Source organism: Suncus etruscus, chromosome 14 (assembly GCF_024139225.1).
Source record: "Suncus etruscus isolate mSunEtr1 chromosome 14, mSunEtr1.pri.cur, whole genome shotgun sequence".
Lineage (NCBI taxonomy): Eukaryota > Metazoa > Chordata > Mammalia > Eulipotyphla > Soricidae > Suncus > Suncus etruscus.
In genome coordinates this window covers 12,746,404-12,766,366 of record NC_064861.1, presented here as the reverse complement: position 1 = coordinate 12,766,366, position 19,963 = coordinate 12,746,404, and the positions used below count along the sequence as shown (strand labels likewise).

General features: G+C 36.5%; 1 pseudogene; it reads left to right on the top strand.

The window, feature by feature from the left end:
• Window positions 1-8,708: 8,708 nt before the first annotated feature.
• On the top strand, window positions 8,709-13,458 carry LOC126027845 (catenin alpha-1-like; annotated as a pseudogene).
• The last annotated feature ends 6,505 nt before the right edge of the window (window positions 13,459-19,963 follow it).

The window sequence follows — 19,963 nt, the reverse complement described above, 5'->3', positions numbered from 1 at the left end:
ATTTGTACTCAATTCAAAATAAGATTTTTGACCATAAAAAGTTGTTAAAACAATCAGAATTTGAATTGAGGGCTTCATAATCTTGTCAGGTATTATCTACATAACTATGCAAAGTTAAACTGGCAATTTAGTTAGTTTTTATGTTGAATTTATTTTAAAGACTGAAGCGTGATAGATCTTTTACAACTATTAAGGGATAACTGGTTAGCATTGTGTTAGAGGACCATAAAATTGTCATTTTTATTTACTATTTTTGGAACATATTAAAGACTTTTTTACCCTGCCATGTGACCTGATCATTTTATGGAATGACCCTCTCATAAATCACTAGATATTTGGCACTTTTGAGCTACAATTGAATATTAACTGATGTCATGCCTGTTTCCAATGAGCAAAACATTTTTTTGGTTTGCTTTAAATTACACTTATTATTATTGTTCATAATTAAATAAAGTACATAGAGTAATAAATTGACAACAAAAAATATAAAGTCTTAGGGCCAGAGAGATAGCACAGCAGAAGGGTGTTTGCCTTTTACACTTCTGATCCAGGACGAACCTTGGTTTGATTCCCCGGTGGTGTAGCCATGAGTAACCCCTGAGCATCACTGGGTGTGGCCTAAAAGCGAACAACAACAACAACAACAACAGACACACACATATATATAAAAATCAGTTGTTTGGGAAAGAGCTAAATACACAATATAGTATACTTGTCAACCAGTATAACAGGAAAAAGGAAAACTCCAAAAAAGCCCATCATTCTCTACATGTTTTTCACTTAAATTCATAAGCACACTTTAAAGTAAAGATTGCTCTCCACTAGGCATTTCATGTAAGCTAAAATATTTAAGATATGTTTATCAATTTCAGACTAATCAATCACTTATAGAAAGGAAGTCTACTACTCTGCCTTAAAATGACGCCCCCAGAACCTCCTGAAAATATTGAAAGCCTGCCAAAAATCTAAGTTTGCTCCTATGACTTCCAATCTCTAGGCCTGTAAAGTAATACATTTGCATGTTCAAGAGACTTTTTGTTATAGTTATGGCAACTTTAATACCCCAAATCACTAATTATAGAAAATATTGATGATATATTCATACCCCAAATCCCTAATAATAAAAAATATTGATCATATAGGGGCCAGAGATATAGCACAGTGGTAGGGCATTTGCCTTGCATGCGGCCAACCCAGAACGGACCTGGGTTTGATTCCCAGCATCCCATATGGTCCCTCGAACCTGCCAGGGGCAATTTCTGAGTGCAGAGTCAGGAGTAACTCCTGAGCATCACTGAGTGTAGTCACCTCAAAAAAATAAAGGAAAAGAAAAGAAAGGAAAATATTGATGATATAGTTTTTGTAGTTTCAGATTATGAGTATGCTTATAATTATAAAAAATAGTTCATATATATATACATATACATGCATTCACAGATGTCTATTAAACAATTCTTTACAATTTTAAGTGCTACACAGTACACTTAACAGAAATACACAAACTTATTTTTGATTTAAACACCATGGTTACCATGTTGTTAATAATAATTTTTCCCATAAAGTTGTACATGATTGAGTGTACAACAACCTTCACCAGTACACATTTCCCACCACCAATGTCAACAGTTCTCCTCTCATACTTCATGATGCCCTCTTCCCTCCCTCCCACTATCCCCTGCATGTGGGCAGGTATTATAATTCTCTCTCTCACGCTCACTCTCTCTCTTCCCTCTCTTTCTCTCTCTCCTGTGTTGGCACTGTGGTTTGTGAACTACTTTTAATGAAGGTGTGCCATGCATGTCACTTTACCACCCTTTCAGCATCCAGTTCTTATCCAGAGTGATCAATTCCAACTATCACTTTCATAATAGAACTCTCTACTTTACACTTCACTCTCTATTCTACGCCCTACACTCTTTGTGGCAATCTTCCTACCATGAACTGGTTCTCCTAATCCTCATCTCTATTGTCTTTGGATATCATCTCCATATTGTCTTTTATTTCCTTTATATCACACAAATGAGTGAGATTATTCTGTGCTTATCACTCTCATTTCACTCAGCATAATAATCTTCATGTCCAACAATATATATGAAAATTTCATGACTTCATTTTTCTAACAGCTGCATATTATTCCATTGTATACTCATCTATTGTCAGGTGCCTGGTTGCTTCCAGATTCTGGCTATTGTAAATGGTTCTGAGATGAACATAGGACTGCAGAGGGCATTTTTATATTTTGTGTGTGTGTTTCTGAAGTATATCCCTAAAAATGCTATTTCTGAATCAGAAAGAGCTCAATTTCCAGTTTTCTAAAGACTATACATATTGTTATCCATAAAGGCTGGACTAGCTGGCATTTTTCACCAGCTGTGAATGAGAGTCCCTTTTCTGCTGCATCTATACCAGCACTAGTTGTTCTTGTACTTTGTGATGATTACTATTCTCTTTAGTGTGAGGTGATACATAATTTGCATTTCCTTGATTATTTATGGTATGGAGCATTTTTCATATTACTTTTAACCATCTGTATTTCATCTTTGAGAAAAATATCTGTTCATCTCCCCAATTTTGGATAGTGTTAGATTTATTTTTCTTGTTAAGTTATCAGTAAGTTATCAGTAACTAGATATTAACCCCTTATCAGATGGCTATTAGGTAAATAGTTTGTCCCATTCCATGTGTAGCCTTCATATTCTAGTCACTGTTCCCTTTGCTATGTAGAAGCTTCTCAATTTAATGTAGTCCCATTATTTATCTCTGCTTTCAGTTGGTTGTACACTGATGTTTCCTCCTTAAGGATGCCTTTAGTCTCAATGTCATGGATTGTTTTGCTTAAGTTTTACTCTATGTACCTTATGGTTTAAGTTCTGATATCAAGGTCTTTAAAACATTTTGATTTGACCTTTTTGCATGTTTTTTTTAATTTTGTTTTATTGTTTTAGGGCCACACCTGTTTGACACTCAGGGGTTACTCCTGGCTATGAGCTCAGAAATCGCTCCTGGCTTGGGGGGACCATATTGGACGCCAGGGGATCGAACCTCGGTACGTCCTATGCTAGCGCATGCAAGGCAGACACCTTACCTCTAGTGCCACCTTCCTGGCCCCCTTTTTGCATGGTTTTAAAGAGAGTTCTGAATTCACTTTTTCTTCAAGTAGTTGGCCAGCTTTCCCAGCATCACTTACTGCTCTATTTTGTATTTCTTGTCTCTTTATCAAATATTAATTGGTGTTATATATATATATATATATATATATATATATATATTTTAGCTGGGGTTAGTCTCATAATAATCAAGTTTATTTGCTTGATCTGAGGACTTGTCTTTGTTCTTAAAATGCTCTTTTAATTACTATTGCTTTATAGTAAAATTTAATGTTGGGGAAAGTGATGTCTCCCATCTTCTTTTTCCCAAGAGTTTCTTTAGCTATTCGTGGTTGTTTACGTTCCAAATAAATTTCAAGAGTGTTTGATCCTTTTCTTTGAAAAATGTAATGTGCCTATCCTTAGAGAGATTGAATGAAATCTGTACAAAGAAAGTATTGCGGGGCCGGGAAGGTGGCGCTAGAGGTAAAGTGTCTACCTTGCAAGCCCTAGCGTAGGACGGACCTCGGTTTGATCCCCCGGTGTCCCATATGGTCCCCCCAAGCCAGGGGCGATTTCTGAGAGCCTAGCCAGGAGTAACCCCTGAGCGTCAAACGGGTGTGCCCAAAAACCAAAAAAAAAAAAAAAAAGTATTGCAATTTAATGATGTCAATGATGTTAATTCTCCCAATTCATGATCATGGTATATGTTTCTTTGTTTTTTTTTTTTTTGATTTTTTGAGCCACACCCATTTGATGCTCAGGGATTACTCCTGGCTAAGTGCTCAGAAATTGCCCCTGTAGTCTATAGGATTTTCTAAGTATAGTATCATGACATTTGACATCAGTGAGAGCTTAACCTCTTTCTTCCCCATTTTGATGCCCCTGATATATTTTCTTGCTTGATTGCTAATGCAAGTACTTCCAGTATTATGTTGAATAGAAATGGTAAGAGGAGGCAATCTTGCCTGTGGCAGATCTTAGAGGAAATAGTTTTAATTTTCCCCCAGTGAGTATAATATTTACCACAGGCTTGTGGTAAATGACCTTGACTATATTGAGAAAAAAAATCTTTCCATGCCCATCTTTTTGAGAGCTTTTATTATGAATAGGTATTGGAACTTTTCAAATGTTTTTAATCTATTAATATAGTCAACAGATATTTATTTTTCATTTTTTGATATAGTATATTATATTGATTGACTTGTGTATGTTAAACCATACTTGCACCTCTGGGATGAATCCTACTTGGTCATGGTTTATGAACTTCTTGATGAGTTGTTGGATCCTATTTCCTAAAATTTTGTTGAGGATCTATATATCTATGTTCATTAAGGATATTGATCTCAGTTATTTTTGTGGAATGTTTGTTTCCTTTTAGTGTCAAAGTAATGTTAGGTTCTATGTAACATAGGATCTCTCTGGGAGTGTTTCTGTTTCATATTTCCTGAAAGAAACTAAAAAGTTTTGACAGTAGATCCTCTTTAAAGGTTTGAAAGAATGCCTGGGTTTCAATTTTTGGAAATTCTTTATAATTACTATTTCAATTTCCCCATTAGCAATAGGTCTGTTCAAATATTCCAGATTATCTTGGTTCAAACTTCGAGGTTATAAATCCAATAATTTATCCATTTCTTTCAGATTCTTTAGTTTGTGCCATAAAGTTTCTTATAGTAATCTCTGATTACTCTGTGAATTTCTGCAGTATTTGTAGTAACCTTCTTTCTTTTCAGAAATGTACAATCTTGCCCACTGAGAGAAAATTACTCTAAATGAGTTATATCAAGGGTGCTGAACCATTTCTTTTCTTTATAGTTTTTTGAACCTTACCACAACCACCACTGTACACTATCCCCAGCAATGAATAGGACTTACTCCTTGATACTGGGAAATTTAACCTGGGTCAAGCATTTGCAAGGAAAGCACCCTATTTGTGTTCTATTTTTTAAGTTCTATTGACCCTGTTTTAGGGCATAAATCATCTTGTCTCTAAAAATATGTATTGACTGTTTTGGGTGGAAATTAACATCCTGACTCAACAACTTGTCAACTGAAAAGCAGCATCCACAGCTGATCTTGAGGAAATAGAAGATTCCTGAAGGAGAAATCTTTCAAGAATGTCACACAAAATATATGAGATTTTAAAAAAGAGATGTGTTGCTTATGCATTACATCATGGCAAAAGGCACTACCACAGAGTAGATATTATAATGTACCATTTTAACTTGAGGTTAAACAGCTCATAGAATGTGTTTTTCAAACTTGATGTAGGAAGACCATTCTCTCAGATATATTGATAAGACTTTGAAAACTTTGAAAAATAATTAAAATTGTAAAACATGAAAGTTATATGCTGTAGAAATGGTACAGCAGGTAGGGCACTTGCCTTGCACACAGCCAATTAGTCAGTGTTTCATCTCTTTTGCTCCATAGGGAGCCCTACTAGGGGTCACTCCAAAAACAAAAACCAAAGCCATGCAAATTATTCAATACTATGGTATGCATTAATAAAATATACTTAAATCTTTAATTAGAGTCAACATGAAATTGACTCTTCTGTCTAGAATTTTAAATACATCATTTTGAAGTGTACATAGTCTAAGGCAGTCTAAGAAAAATACTATTGAGATTTGTTGTTTGGGATCATTATTATTATGATTATTCCTATGCATTATAAATATCTTGTATCAAAATTGACTTTGAAATGTGAATAAAATTTCTATGCACTGCTGTAAGCAACCTGTGGTTTTCCTAGAAAATTAGATACTAACATGAAACACAAGAAAGTTTGGTACTTTTGCCAATTAACAGCTGTTTTATTCCGAGATATAAAGTTTATCAGTCAGTTCTGTTGCCATATCCACATGAGTTTACATATAAAAAACTATTTACTGGTTCCAAAGGATGAAATTAGTTCTTTGTGTTTTCAAACTTGGTTAAGTGAGTTATCCTATTGATATTTCTGCTTCTACTGCATGAATTTTGAATGGCTTGAATTAGCAATCCAGTAATAATAGAATGTAATGAATTTAATTATATATTTTAAATGCCTCCTTGGTTTCGTTTTCTCTTTCAGATTGGGCACTTGAGGATTAGACTTATCTGAAAATTAATATAATTCAGAAATGAGGAACCACAACCTCATTCACTTGAGTCTCTCACTGTGACTACAAGTAGAATACAACATAATAATGATTAATCAAAGAGTAATCCACATTCCCTAGCATTTTTTAATAAATCCTTTTGTAAAAGTAATAGCATAACAATTAGAAATGGATGAAATCTGAAATAAAAAATGTATTCAACATTACAGACTATACTATTCCAGGTGTTCTTTTCCTGGGTTTCTATGGCACATTTTAGGAGCTGTATCTTGACATACTAATATTCAGAGATAATAGAGACAAGGGCTAGAAGGACCAGTTCATGGTAGGAAGCTATTCACAAGGAACTGAAGAGTGCATTTAGGGCAGAGAAAAGACTGCTATGACAATGATAGTTGAAACTGTGGACAAGAACTGGGTACTGAAAGGAGATAAAGTAATACCATGAGACCCCCTTCACTAACTACATTGTCTAAAGGGGACGACAGAGAGAAAGGAAAAATGTCTGCCCCAGAGGAAAGGGGAATGGCAGATGGAAACTGAAGATAATTGTAGAGGGAAATGCACTGGTGAAAAGTGTTGGACGTTGTATGACTGAAACTCAATCATGAAAAAATTTGTAACTGAAAAATACCCCAGGTGTATTATGACCAATCTTGTATCCATGGTGCTAAAGTAATTAATATTATTTTTAATCTGGAGCAGAGACATTTAGAAGGGAAAGATATGAGGCAATGTAGTGAACCACCTTGAAGAACAATATAATTTCTATAAGTAACATAAGAAGTGGTAGAGGGTCTTTTTTGGCATTTTTGTGGTTGTGAAAGTACTGTAACTTTGTACACCTAAGCAATAAACATTAACATGATTGTAAACTATCACCTCAATAATGAAACTAATATAAGTGAAAGGGAAAGGAATTACATTGTAAAATGAACAGAAATATATATGTTAATGAGAAAGTTAGGATTGTCCTTTATTATTCACCTCCATTTTATCAATGGTCTGAACTTACTAAGTACTTGAGACACATTGGTTGTCATAGAGATATAAATCTAAACCCTGAAATGCCATTTTTTGAGGGGGGCACATTTCTCAGGGGTTATTACTGACTCTGAACTAAAAAATCACTCCTGGCTGGCTCAGGTGACCATATGGATGCCAGAGATCAAGCCCAGGTCAGCCGCATGCAAGCCAAATGCCCTATTCACTGTGCTATCACTGAACCCCTGAAGATGCTATATTTTAAATCCAATGTAAGCTAATAAAAATAATTTTTAAAAATCAACACATCAGTACATGTAGTTTGAGCCCAATTTAATGAAATAGCTAAGAAAAATCATTCTCATAAATAGAAACAAATTCAATTAAAATAAAAACTAAAATTCGAGAAAATAGAAAAACTATATCATGTACACTCAGTGTTTGTAGAGGCAATTCACATGGGGAATTAGAAATGTACATATAATATGACTTCCTATAAAAAGCATATAGTTTAAATATTATTTGTTATATTTACTGGTTATTACCACAGATTGAGAAGCATATAGTTTATATTACTTAAAATGTATACTAAACCATCACTGAATGTTTCAAAAAATTTTCAGAATGACACAAATATACTAAGATGGTGTATATATGCCAAATTTATATGTTTATGCTATATTAAATATGCATATATGTTTTCATATGAATATTCAGAACAACACAACAGATAGATTAGGATTATTATCTATGACAAGTTTATATATATGCTAGATGTTATATAATATATGTTATATATTATATAATACAATATATTATGTGTTTATATTATATGCTATGTATGTTATATATGCTATATATAAAATGCATATGCGTATATAATTAATTTATATACTATACATGCATGATTACATAAACATATGTAATCTATAAATACACATTAACCACATTCTATCTTATCTATCTACATCTTATCTTATCTATATCGATCTATATATATCTATATCTTATATATTTTATCTATGTATTATCCACATAAAATCATTATGTAACAGACTTTCATCTGCTCTCTCTTTTAAGCATATCTGTAAGTACAAAAACTTCCACTTATCAGAATTATGGACAAAATAAATGGGAAGTTATCCAAATCCTCAATCCACAGCATATTTCCCTATAAACTATTTGAAGTTTAAACCATTTCAACCCTTGGCAGCTCTGCCTCTCTCTTTTTATCTGTACCCCTCCCTGAAAAAGAACAAATACAAAAATGCTTTTTCATCCTGAAATTTCAGGACTGTATCTATTTCCTATTGGTATAAAATTGCTTTTGAAAAAGAAACAAGTTTTTATTCTCACATCTACAATATTTTCACTTTGTATCCTTTTCCAACTATATCCTTACAATTACCTGGCTCCTCAAATAAGAGTAGACTTTCCATTTTCCCTCCTCAGAGCCAGATAGGAGAGAGACAAAGCAGCAGTTGTTGGCTTTGGATCTCAGAAATTATCTGGTGTTTGGTCCACTCGCCCAGAAATGACATCTGTCCATGCAGGCAACATAAACATCAAATGGTACACTAAAAGCCAGAGATTAGGACTCTGGGCAATTGAAAGACTATTGGAATTTCTTGTTACACAGGCCCTTTAATATGAAGAGAGGTTATTCTAAGAAGGCACATGTTTTGGCTGCAGCTGTTGAACAAACAACTGAGAATTTCTTGGAGAAGGGAGATAAAATTGTGAAGGAGAGCTAGTTTCCCAAGGAAGAGCTTGCTACTGCTATAAAAGATGTCCAAAACAAGGTGATTTAATAAAGAGTGTTTCTAGAGAGTTTGCAGATGATGCCTGTTCTGAAAAATGCGGCAACATCATTCTGGCAATTAGACTTTGAGCTCTGCTATTACATGGTTCCTTATTTTGGCTGACATGGCAGATCCTTAACAAATTTCGTGTTCAATTGAAAGTTGTGGAAGGAGGTATTTTGAAATTGAGGAATGCTGTCACTGAGCAAGATTAAGGAATCAAACCTGAAGTAGATAAGCTGAATATCATAGCAGTCAAAAGACAATATGAACTAAAAGATGTGGACCATTGTGGCTGCAACTCAAGGAATCTTGTAGGAAAATGTCATGATTAGCTATACTGCCTACAGCACCCTGATGATGCAGCCTACAAACTCAACAGAAACCTGATCTATAAGCAGCTGCATCAAGTGGTCACAGGAATTTCCAAAACAGCCCATGCCACTGCTTCAGATGATGCCTCCTAGCACCATGGTGGAGGAGAAGAGACCTGGCACATGCACTCAACAACTTTGGTAAACAAATCATTATGAATCCTTTAAACTTCAATGAGAAGCATTTTTGACCTGCCATAGAGGAGTGACTGGAAAGCATCGTTAGTGGGGCTGCCCTGATGTCTGACTCCTCCTGCACTCATGATGACAGGAGTGAGAGGACAGTGCTGAGTGTAATATTATCCAACAGGCTCTCTAGGACCTGCTCTCAGAGTAAATAGATAATGATGGTCATAAAGAAAGAAGTGATGCACTGAATTCTGCAGTAGACAAAATGACTAAGAAGACAAGAGATTTGCATAGATATCTTTGCAAAACTGTCGTGGACCATGTATAAGATTCATTGCTGGAAACCAACGGTCAACTTTTAGTGTTGATTGAGTCTGCAAAGAATGAAAATGAGAAAAAGGTTAAAGTGTATGCTCAACTTTTCTGTGAACATACCAACAAATGGATTGAGGTTGGAAAGTTGGCCTGTTAATATCTCAAATAACGAGGAAGGCTGTTTAATAACTGCCGTTGGAAGGTCTGGATGCTGATGGATGGAGATATGAGGCCTTTCTCCTCCAGCCCAGACCACGTGTCTGCAACCCCTTCCAGCTGGCGGGTCTGGAGAAAACTCACTGGCAGTCAGGTTCCAAGAGACATCAGCTTTATTCAAGGCCCTTGCTACCACATGTGTGGCCTATCGTAACCATTCAAGCCAGATTCATTATTGGCCCTGCATTCTACCCCTTTCAGCTGTCTCTTCTCCTTCTCCTTCCAAGTCTCCTCTCAATCCATCCTCCTATTCCCTCCTGCCCCTGAGGCAAAACCTTTTCTTACCCATCAAGACCCCACCCAGAAATGGGCAGGTCTTATTAGCAGGTAAGGTTACACAGGAAGAATGGGGGATGGGCTAACAGAAAGCATTAAGTTTATGTGAATGTCTGTGAACCAACTTGAAATCTTGTGTCCTCAGGTGATCAAAGCTTTAGCAGCAAAACCACAGAGTAAATTGGACCCAAGAGAACTTGGATATTTTTAAAGAACAATGGTAAAAACAAGTTTGTGTTCTAACAGATGTTGTGGGTGATCTTACTTCCATGGATGACTTCTTGGCTGTCTCAGAGAATTACATTTTGTTTTTGTTTTTGTTTTGGCTTTGGGGCCACACCTGGTGATGTTCAGGGGGTTTTCCTGGCTATGGACTCAGAAATCGCTCCTGGCTTGGGGAACCATATGAGACACAGGGGATCAAATCACAATCTATCCTAGATCAAACACATGCAAGGTGTTCTATTGTGCCACCACTCAAGCCCCCAGAGAATCACATTTTGAAAGATAAGAACAAATGTGTCATTCATCTACAAGAGAAAGATGTAGGTGGGCTGGATTGCACAGCTGGTACAATTTGGTGCCAGGCAGCTTGAGTCATTCATGTGGTCACCTCAAAGAAAGCCTCTTCAACAAGAGGTGTTGGCACAACTGGCTAGCCACTTGCAAAAAATTAAACTTAGACCCCCAGCTAACATCATGTACGAAGGTAAAATCCAAATGGATTAAAGACCTCGATATCAGACCCCAAACCATAAGATATATAGAACAACACATAGGCAAAACTCTTCAGGACATTGAGACTACAGGCATCTTCAAGGAGGAAACTGCACTCTCCAAGCAAGTGAAAGCAGAGATTAACAGATGGGAATATATTAAGTTGAGAAGCTTCTGCACCTCAAAGGAAATAGTGCCCAGGATACAAGAGCCACCCACTGAGTGGGAAAAACTATTTTCCCAATACCCATCAGATAAGGGGCTAATCTCTAAAATATACAAGGCACTGACAGAAATTTACAAGAAAAAAACATCTAATCCCATCAAAAAATGGGGAGAAGAAATGAACAGACACTTTGACAAAGAAGAAATACAAATGGCCAAAAGACACATGAAGAAATGCTCCACATCACTAATCATCAGGGAGATGCAAATCAAAACAACTATGAGATACCACCTCACACCACAGAGAATGGCACACATCACAAAGAATGAGAACAAACAGTGCTGGCGGGGATGTGGAGAGAAAGGAAACCTTATCCACTGCTGGTGGGAATGCCGTCTAGTTCAACCTTTATGGAAAGCAATATGGAGATTCCTCCAAAAACTGGAAATCGAGCTCCCATACGATCCAGCTATACCACTCCTAGGAATATACCCTAAGAACACAAAAATACAATACAAAAATCCCTTCCTTACAAATATATTCATTGCAGCACTATTTACCATAGCAAGACTCTGGAAACAACCAAGATGCCCTTCAACAGACGAATGGCTAAAGAAACTGTGGTACATATACACAATGGAATATTATGCAGCTGTCAGGAGAGATGAAGTCATGAAAGTTTCCTATACATGGATGTACACAGAATCTATTATGCTGAGTGAAATAAGTCAGAGAGAGAGAGAAAAACGCAGAATAGTCTCACTCATCTATGGGTTTTAAGAAAAATGAAAGACATTCTTGCAATAATAAATTTCAGACACAAAAAAGAAAAGAGCTGGAAGTTCCAGCTCACCTCAGGAAGCTCACCACAAAGAGTGATGAGTTTAGTTTGAGAAATAACTACATTTTGAACTGTCCTAATATTGAGAATGTATGAGGGAAATGCAGAGCCTGTTTAGAGTACAGGCAGGGATCGGGTGGGGAGGAGGGAGATTTGGGACATGGGTGATGGGAATGTTGCACTGGTCATGGTTGGTGTTCCTTTTATGACTGAAACCCAAACACAATCGTGTATGTAATCAAGGTGTTTAAATAAAAAAAAAGATGTAAAACTATGAGTCAGGGTTCTACACAAAAGAAGTGCTGGAAGTTACTACCAAGCAGCTCTCCAACACTATGTAACATGTTACTGAGAAAGAAAAAGCAGCTATGGAGGCCTTTAGTCTGATCCTGCTCAGCCCATGGATGAGAACAAGTTTATTGATGTTTCCTATCTGGTATATGAAAGCATATGAGATACCACAAAAGCTGTGCTTATGATAAGGAATTCTGAGGAGTTGGAATTTAAGACAGAAGATGTTGATGTCAGGGGCCCAAGAGATGTGGCTAGAGGTAAGGTGTTTGCTTCCAAGTGCTACCCTAGGGCAGACCTCCCAAGCCAGGGGCAATTTCTGAGCATATAGCCAGGAGTAACTCCTGATGGTCAAATGGGTGGCCCAAAAATCCACCCCCCCAAAAAAAAAGAAAAGAAAATGTCGATGTCAGAAGCATAACAAGAGTTCAGACAGATGACCAGCTGAGAGCTGGCCAAAGTGCCTGCTCAATCATTGCTTAGTTTACCTGGGATCAAAAAGCAAAGCACAGAGAAGAGGTAACCAGCTTCCAGAAAGTAAATCAACCTGGATACTGGTGTCTGGATGAATGACAGTGGTATTGACATTATTGTACTGGTCAAACAGATGTGCATGATCATGATAGAGATGACAGATTTTACTCGAGGTAAAGGCCTGCTAAAAAATACATAATATGTGAGGAGGGATGACAAAAATGAAACAGGATCCCAGATGGATAAGCTTGGATCAACCATTGCAGAACATTATCCACACTCAGCTGCAAACAGGTCCTGCTGGCCTACCTACAGCATATCACCCTCTACTACCACAACTCAACATCTGCAGCAAAATCCAGGCTGAACTGCTGAACTGGGCTGGGAACTCATTGTCTACAGGGTGGACAGCTTCATGTTTCTGATCCAGGCTGCCAAGAACCTGATGAATGTCATGGTATGACCAAGAAGACATCTTACATTGCCTCTACCAAATACCAGAATTCTCAGTATATGACTATTCTCAACTTTCCTGAATGGCATGGAAGATGAAGGTACCTGAGAAAAAATCCCTAGGAGAAGGAAGAGATCTAGAATGAGATACAGGCCAAGGAATGTTTCAGAAGAAGCATGTGAGCCGAATGCAAGCATTCAGTGAGTTTAAAACTATGGACAGTATTTGAAGCCTCCCTGCCATTTGCCTCACCCCTTGATATTCCTAAATATATCTCACTATTCTTCATTAAAATGTATTTGCTAAAGAGATCCCAGAGAGAAATCAGCATATTTTAATAATCTGGCCAGGTGGTGAATTTTCAAAGGACAGTATTTGTGTTGAAGTTGGCAAAATATAATTTTAGAATTCAAGAGCAAACCTCTAACTATATTTTTTATAAATATAATTTTTATTTTAATCATAGTGGCTTACATATCATTGACAATAATATTTTAGGTATATATTAACATAAAATCAGGGGAATTCTCATCACCGAATTGTCCTCCCTCCATCTCCATTCCCGTCCTACCTCCCATATCCTCCTCCCTCACCCCCGGGGCTGCCAGAATAAGTGGTCACCGCTGTGCCTAGCTTAGTACTTAGTGGTCCTACCCCTGTTTGATTTTGGTACCTGCCTTATTTCTTGCTCTAATTGGGGGGGCGGGACTAGATAGTTCAAGTTGTGTGGTTTTGTTTAAGAAGAGAAAAGTAATAAACTGGGGAAAAAATCAAATATGCCAAAAATGGGCAGAGTCCTTCTGGAGGCTCTCATCCTAGGTTGGAGAGACAAAGGGGAAAAAGAAGATGAAACACCACACAGTACAAAAAGAGGTGTTAAATAAAATATCCATTGAGCACTCCTACAATAAAGATAAGCACCACATAAAAGCCATGGTCTTGAGATAAAAATCATGGCAGAGCACATAAAGGAAGAAAAGAAAAGAAGAAAAAATAAATATAAATGGAGACAACTTCAATATCCACACCAAAACAAAGAAATCGACAAAGACTAGATAAATAAAAAAAATTGTTTTTTGCTTTTTGCCTTTTTCTTTTTTTAATTCTCCCCTGCACAGGCGCAGTAAATATTGGGGTTATTTGAAAAGGAATTCCCTTGGTCTAAGAAAAACAGGGTTTCTCCACCCTTGAAGTAAATTGTCATAGGATTAACTATAGACTCCTTTCAGGTTCATTTACTCTCCCGTTGGTGCTTTTGTGGTGTATGGAAGACTTCTGCTCCGTCCTGCGTGATAAAATCAGACCTCTGTATCTAGAGATCTTGGTATCTGCACAGATCAGGAAGTGAAACTTATGATGCATTTAAATAAACCAAAGAAAAAACTACCTGGTAATACCCTAACCAAGGGCTGCTGACTTTTCTTTGTGGAAGCATCATAGTCAAGTGCTGGCCATACTTGGAGAAGGAAAGTTCCCAGAAAGATCTTCAGAGAGACAGACCACATAAATAAAACTGATTGCTCACTTTATTACCTTAAACAAGAATTTTAATATATGGTTTCAATTATTACTAATGCACTCTGCTGCAGGACATTAATAAAGTTGATTTTACAGGGCTATAACGTTGGGATGCCATAATCAGAACATGCTTTTACTCTTTCTTTAGTTTCAGATGCAAATTTGTTATTGAACTCACTCTAATAATTAGACTGTTTTCTGCCTTGGGCTTGCCACAGAAGCCTGACAAAATAGTGATTGCTTAGGCAATAATTTAGCCTTTACCTTATTTTTGATTACTATAATAGAGATTACTATAGCTCCAGGGTATAATTTTACTGGTTTATTTAAATTTTCTGAATTTGAAATTTTTTACACTAACTTTTCCCAATAAAGCCCACTATGAAACCAGGTTTTTTTTGTTTGCTTGTGTGTTTGGTTTATTGGGCCACACCTGGTGACCTCAGGGGTTGGGTTACTCCTGGCTAGGCACTCAGAAATCGCTCCTGGCACAAGAGACCATATGGGTCACCAGGGAGCGAACCCTGATTGGCCCTAAGTGAGCCACGGGCAAGAAAGCCCTACTGCTGTACCATCTCTCCTATTCCTCCCATTTTAAAAAAAATTAAAATAAGAGAGTAGATGATGGTGGAGAGGATATTTGCCTTGCATGCGGCTGACCCAGGATGGACCTGGGTTTGATCCTCCTCGGAGTCTGCCATGAGCGATTTCTGAGAGCATAGCCAGGAATAACTCCTGAGCATCACCAGGTGTGGCCCCAAAACCAAAATATAAAAAAGAGTAGACTCTGGCAGATCAGAAAAGTGGTGGGCAGCAATGATACGATATCAGAGCAGGTGGGCTGTTAAAAAAAAAATGGGTCCAGACAAACAATAAAGTAAATAAATTTTTGCAAGAAGGAAGTAAAGGAACTATTAACTGATTAATTAACTATTGATTATTTTACTTTAAACTATTAACTGAGAAATGTTAACAATATTAACTATTAAGCTGAGATCCTGGTTCCTTTCTGCGCATTGGACACTTTCAGATTCATCAATGCTGAGATATTTAAGTACTATATTTCTTGTTTCAAATGAGCTAAAATCTAATCTATGAGCACCTCAATTATAATGTTTCCTATCAGAGTTTTCCCATGATTTCAGAGATATAATTAACTGATAAATTATGTATTCTACTGGAAAGCACAAATACTACAGAAAAATAATAAAATCAAGAACCAAATCAAGACTGTAAGTTGAAAACTTGCTTAAGTTATTCAATAAAGAGCAAATGTGTGCTGCAGTGAGAGAGAGAGAGAGAGAGAGAGAGAGAGAGAGATAGAGAGAGAAAGGAAGAGAGGATATAGAGGTCTCAAAATTTTGTGGTGAAGATGCCAGCAAAAAGCCTGAATAAATTTTGGCTTTTCAGGTTAATAAAAACCAAGGGCTAGTATGTAGATTTAAGCGAGAATGACAACACACTGTTATTTTTAAGATTCACCTTGACTATTATTTTAGGAGGGGAGTATTTGAGTTTTTTCAGTATCAAAAAGCAGAAAGACCTGCTAAGAAGCATCAACACTCTGATGATGATGGAGGCATAATAAAAGTTGCAAGCCAAGTGCATTTACATGAATATCCTAACCATAGTACCTCCACTACAAAACATTTTACAAATTCTAATTAACCACTAGAAAAGATCAACCAGCACAGATTTGGGGTTCCTAATTAGAGTAAAGATGGTAGACAGCAGTGAGAAGCACAGAAATTTGGAGTCTACAGGGTAAGTGCAGGAAGAGGTGAATCAAGAATTATTGAACTTGCCCGTGCAGCAGGAAAAATTGTAGCTCCCACGATGAGTGTGGGGCCTGCAGAATATGTGTCAGAGAGAAACACGTGGTTTTCATTTTGAATATGATAAATTTGAATGTCTATTTCACATTCTAGAAGAGATGTCAAGCAGTCAGTTTGATAAATGAGGACAGTGTCCTGGAAAGACATTTTGGCAGAGGACATAAATTTAAGAGCTGTACAGCACACATATAAGAGATAGGAGGCTGGATGAGAGCAACTAAGGGAAAGGAGAAATATTCCCTTGGGTGCCTCCCTTTCTCCCCCCAAACTATGACTTTGGAAAAAAAATGAGGGGAGAATCTCAGAGAGATTGTCCCCTCTAGGCATGACCCTCTGAGGTGTGAAAGATACAGTTGTTTCAGTCACTAATCCCTTACCACCATGAAAACAGGCATTGCAGTATTTCTGCAAAACTGGCACACGCAGAAGCTGAAAAATGTCATAACAACTAGATTTCCCTATCACGTGAGAAGGATCTGGGGACTGCAGGCATAATCTCTTATCTTTTTCTTTTTCTAATATCAGAAGCATATAAAATATAGTTAAATATTTCAATGTGTGCTCTCCTCTAGAAGCAGGTTTGCCTTAATAATAAAGATTGTGTCAAAAGAATATTTTTATTCCTAAATTATTTTGCTAACAGATATTATATTTTGCTAACTATATCATAGAATGTACTTATGACTAGTGAAAATATTACTATACCTCATGAGCAAATACTTGTTTTGCAAAAGAACACAAATCCTTAGGGCTGAATTACTAAAAGAAAATACTAAATTTTAGTTTCTATAGATGAATCGTGAATGAACATTTTTATTAAGAATATGCACATTAGGTATATATTATTAAGGAATGTAATTTTTGTTTTGTTTTTTGGGGTTTCTTTTTTTGGGGGGATTACATCCAGTAGAGCTCAGTGGTTCCTCCTGGCTCTATGCTCAGAAATCGATCCTGGCAGGCTCCAGGGACCATATGGGATGCTGGGATTCGAACCACAGTCCTTCTGCATTCAAGGCAAATGCCCTACGTCCATGCTATCTCTCCAGCCCCAAGGAATGTATTTTATCATGTTATTTTGTTTGTTTGATTTGTGCCACACTTGGCTGTGCTCAGGAATTTCTCCCAGTCCAAAATTACTCTTGGCAGTGCTCAGAGGACCAATGGGATGCTGGTAATCAATCCCCGTTTGGCCATGTAAGGCAAATGCACTACACACTGTGCATCACTCTAGCCCCTGGAAGACATTTTAAAATAGAAGTATAATTACCAGAAATTATGTCCAGTGGCAAGAGAGAAACCATGTTACAAGTAGGTAAACTTTAAGGTTATATCTTACAAAAGTTCTAAGACATTTTGTTGTTGATAATGCTTAGAAAAATCAGCATTTTGAAAATTAAAAGCAAGATCTAAAGTCTTAATTTATCTATTTAGCTCTCTTTATATCTCTTCAGATCAACGTACATCTGAAGCATGTAATACATTTGATTAAATGATGTGTTTATGGAATAACTGAATAATTCTACAATTATATTGCTACAGATTTATCAATATTATGTATCAAATTTGACATTATTATAATGTCAATATCTACAATGTATTTCTTGAGTAATTTACATAAAATACACAAAATGCTTAAGTGGGGATGAAAGAGAACCCTTAGGGCAAATATAATACTTTGAGTAGAGCCCAGTGATGGTACAAAGAAGAAAGTTTCGACTATGTAAGGTGCTATTTGAGACTCAACAATATAGGAGCTAAAATCTGATTTTCATGAATTGAATGTCACTAGTGACCTTCATAACAGCAGTTTCTGTAAAGTGATGAAATAAACTGGAGTTAAAAAATATAAGAAAAGAGGAATTGTAGTCACTGTTCAAACAACACAGAAAAATGTTAGTCGAATAAGACTAGGGTAGTCAATTATGAGTGTTTATCAAGAAATGTGTGTGGGTGTGGGTGGGGTGGGTGTGGGTGTGTGAGGCTCTGAAAAAGATATCAAAGAAAGGATAAAGCAGATACAGTAGGAAAAGTCCTAAAGCAATGTCTTTGGAGAGGTCAAAATTAGTTGACTCTCAGGCACAAGTGCAAATATTTTTTCAATACCTTCTGGAGATTCAGGGCAATACAGCACAGAAATAACTGTTTTTGCTAATTGCATAGTTGAATTTAGTAGAGTCTGCAATTTATTACAACCCTGATTTTTCTCACTGGTTGGAAATTAAAGCTCCCAGAATCAGGACCATGGTAAATGGCCTTTAAGGGGAAAATGTAAGAAATATAAAATCAGCACATTGAGGTGTGATATAATGAATATAGGCTATCCACTTTGAATTGTCTATTGTGCAATTTCAGGCATCTATCTGAAGTATACACATATGGAATTATGATTTATTAATGTAGTTTCTTTCATTTCCCCATTGTGTTTTGTTAAAATGGTTCACAGACATAGGCTAAGGATATTAACAAGGGCAGCACTTAGCAAAATGCCCCCTAAGGTGGTGTTTCAGGAAGTGCAGTTGCTTTCATGTTAATCTCACAAAAACATCCCCCACAGCTAGGAACTAATGGTGCATGGTTAAGTGTTTAAAGAGGAGACATGAGGAAGGAGATTTATCAAAACTGATACCAAAACTAGTTGCTCTGACTGTATCCAATCAGATCACAACCCTAAGAAATAGAAAAAACAGAATTTAAAGAAAAACAGGAAAATCAACATATGACTTAGATAATCACATGTTTCCTAGAGGATATGTTTGTTTGGATATAATTAACTGTTATTAGGAAGATATTGTTCAATGGAGATAGAAATTAAGGCATTTTAAATTCAGAGGAAGAAACATAATCCACTGTAAGATAAATTAATAGTCAAGGAACCAAGGGCCCATCTAAAATTATAGGAAAGCAATCTAGGACCAAACTTAAAACACAAAGATCTATGAAATGATAAACTAGAAGTCAGGAATATGGAAAAAAGAGGCAAGGTATAAGTAATAGATCTGAATTAAAAGTGACCATTTCTACAGTAGAGGGGCCAGAGCGATAGCACAGGAGGCTGACATCTGTTCTATCACTGCATCCCATATTGTCCCCAAATCTGCCAAGTGTCAGATGTGCTTACACAAGGGGAAATAAGCATTCTATTTCAAGCGTCTAGAGGTCTTTACCTCTAAAATTTCTGACATCTGATAACATTTTCCAAGGAAATATAGATTTGGTTTTATCAAAGTTAAAATCTAAGTTACTCTGTAAGGCAAATAGTAACTATTATTTCCCTGAAACAATCCTTTTTGGTGATGCTCATGAAATATGTTTTTATATTATGTACTGATTCAAATATTTTTCAAGTAATTCCTGATTATAAAGTTCAGTAATGTTGGGAGG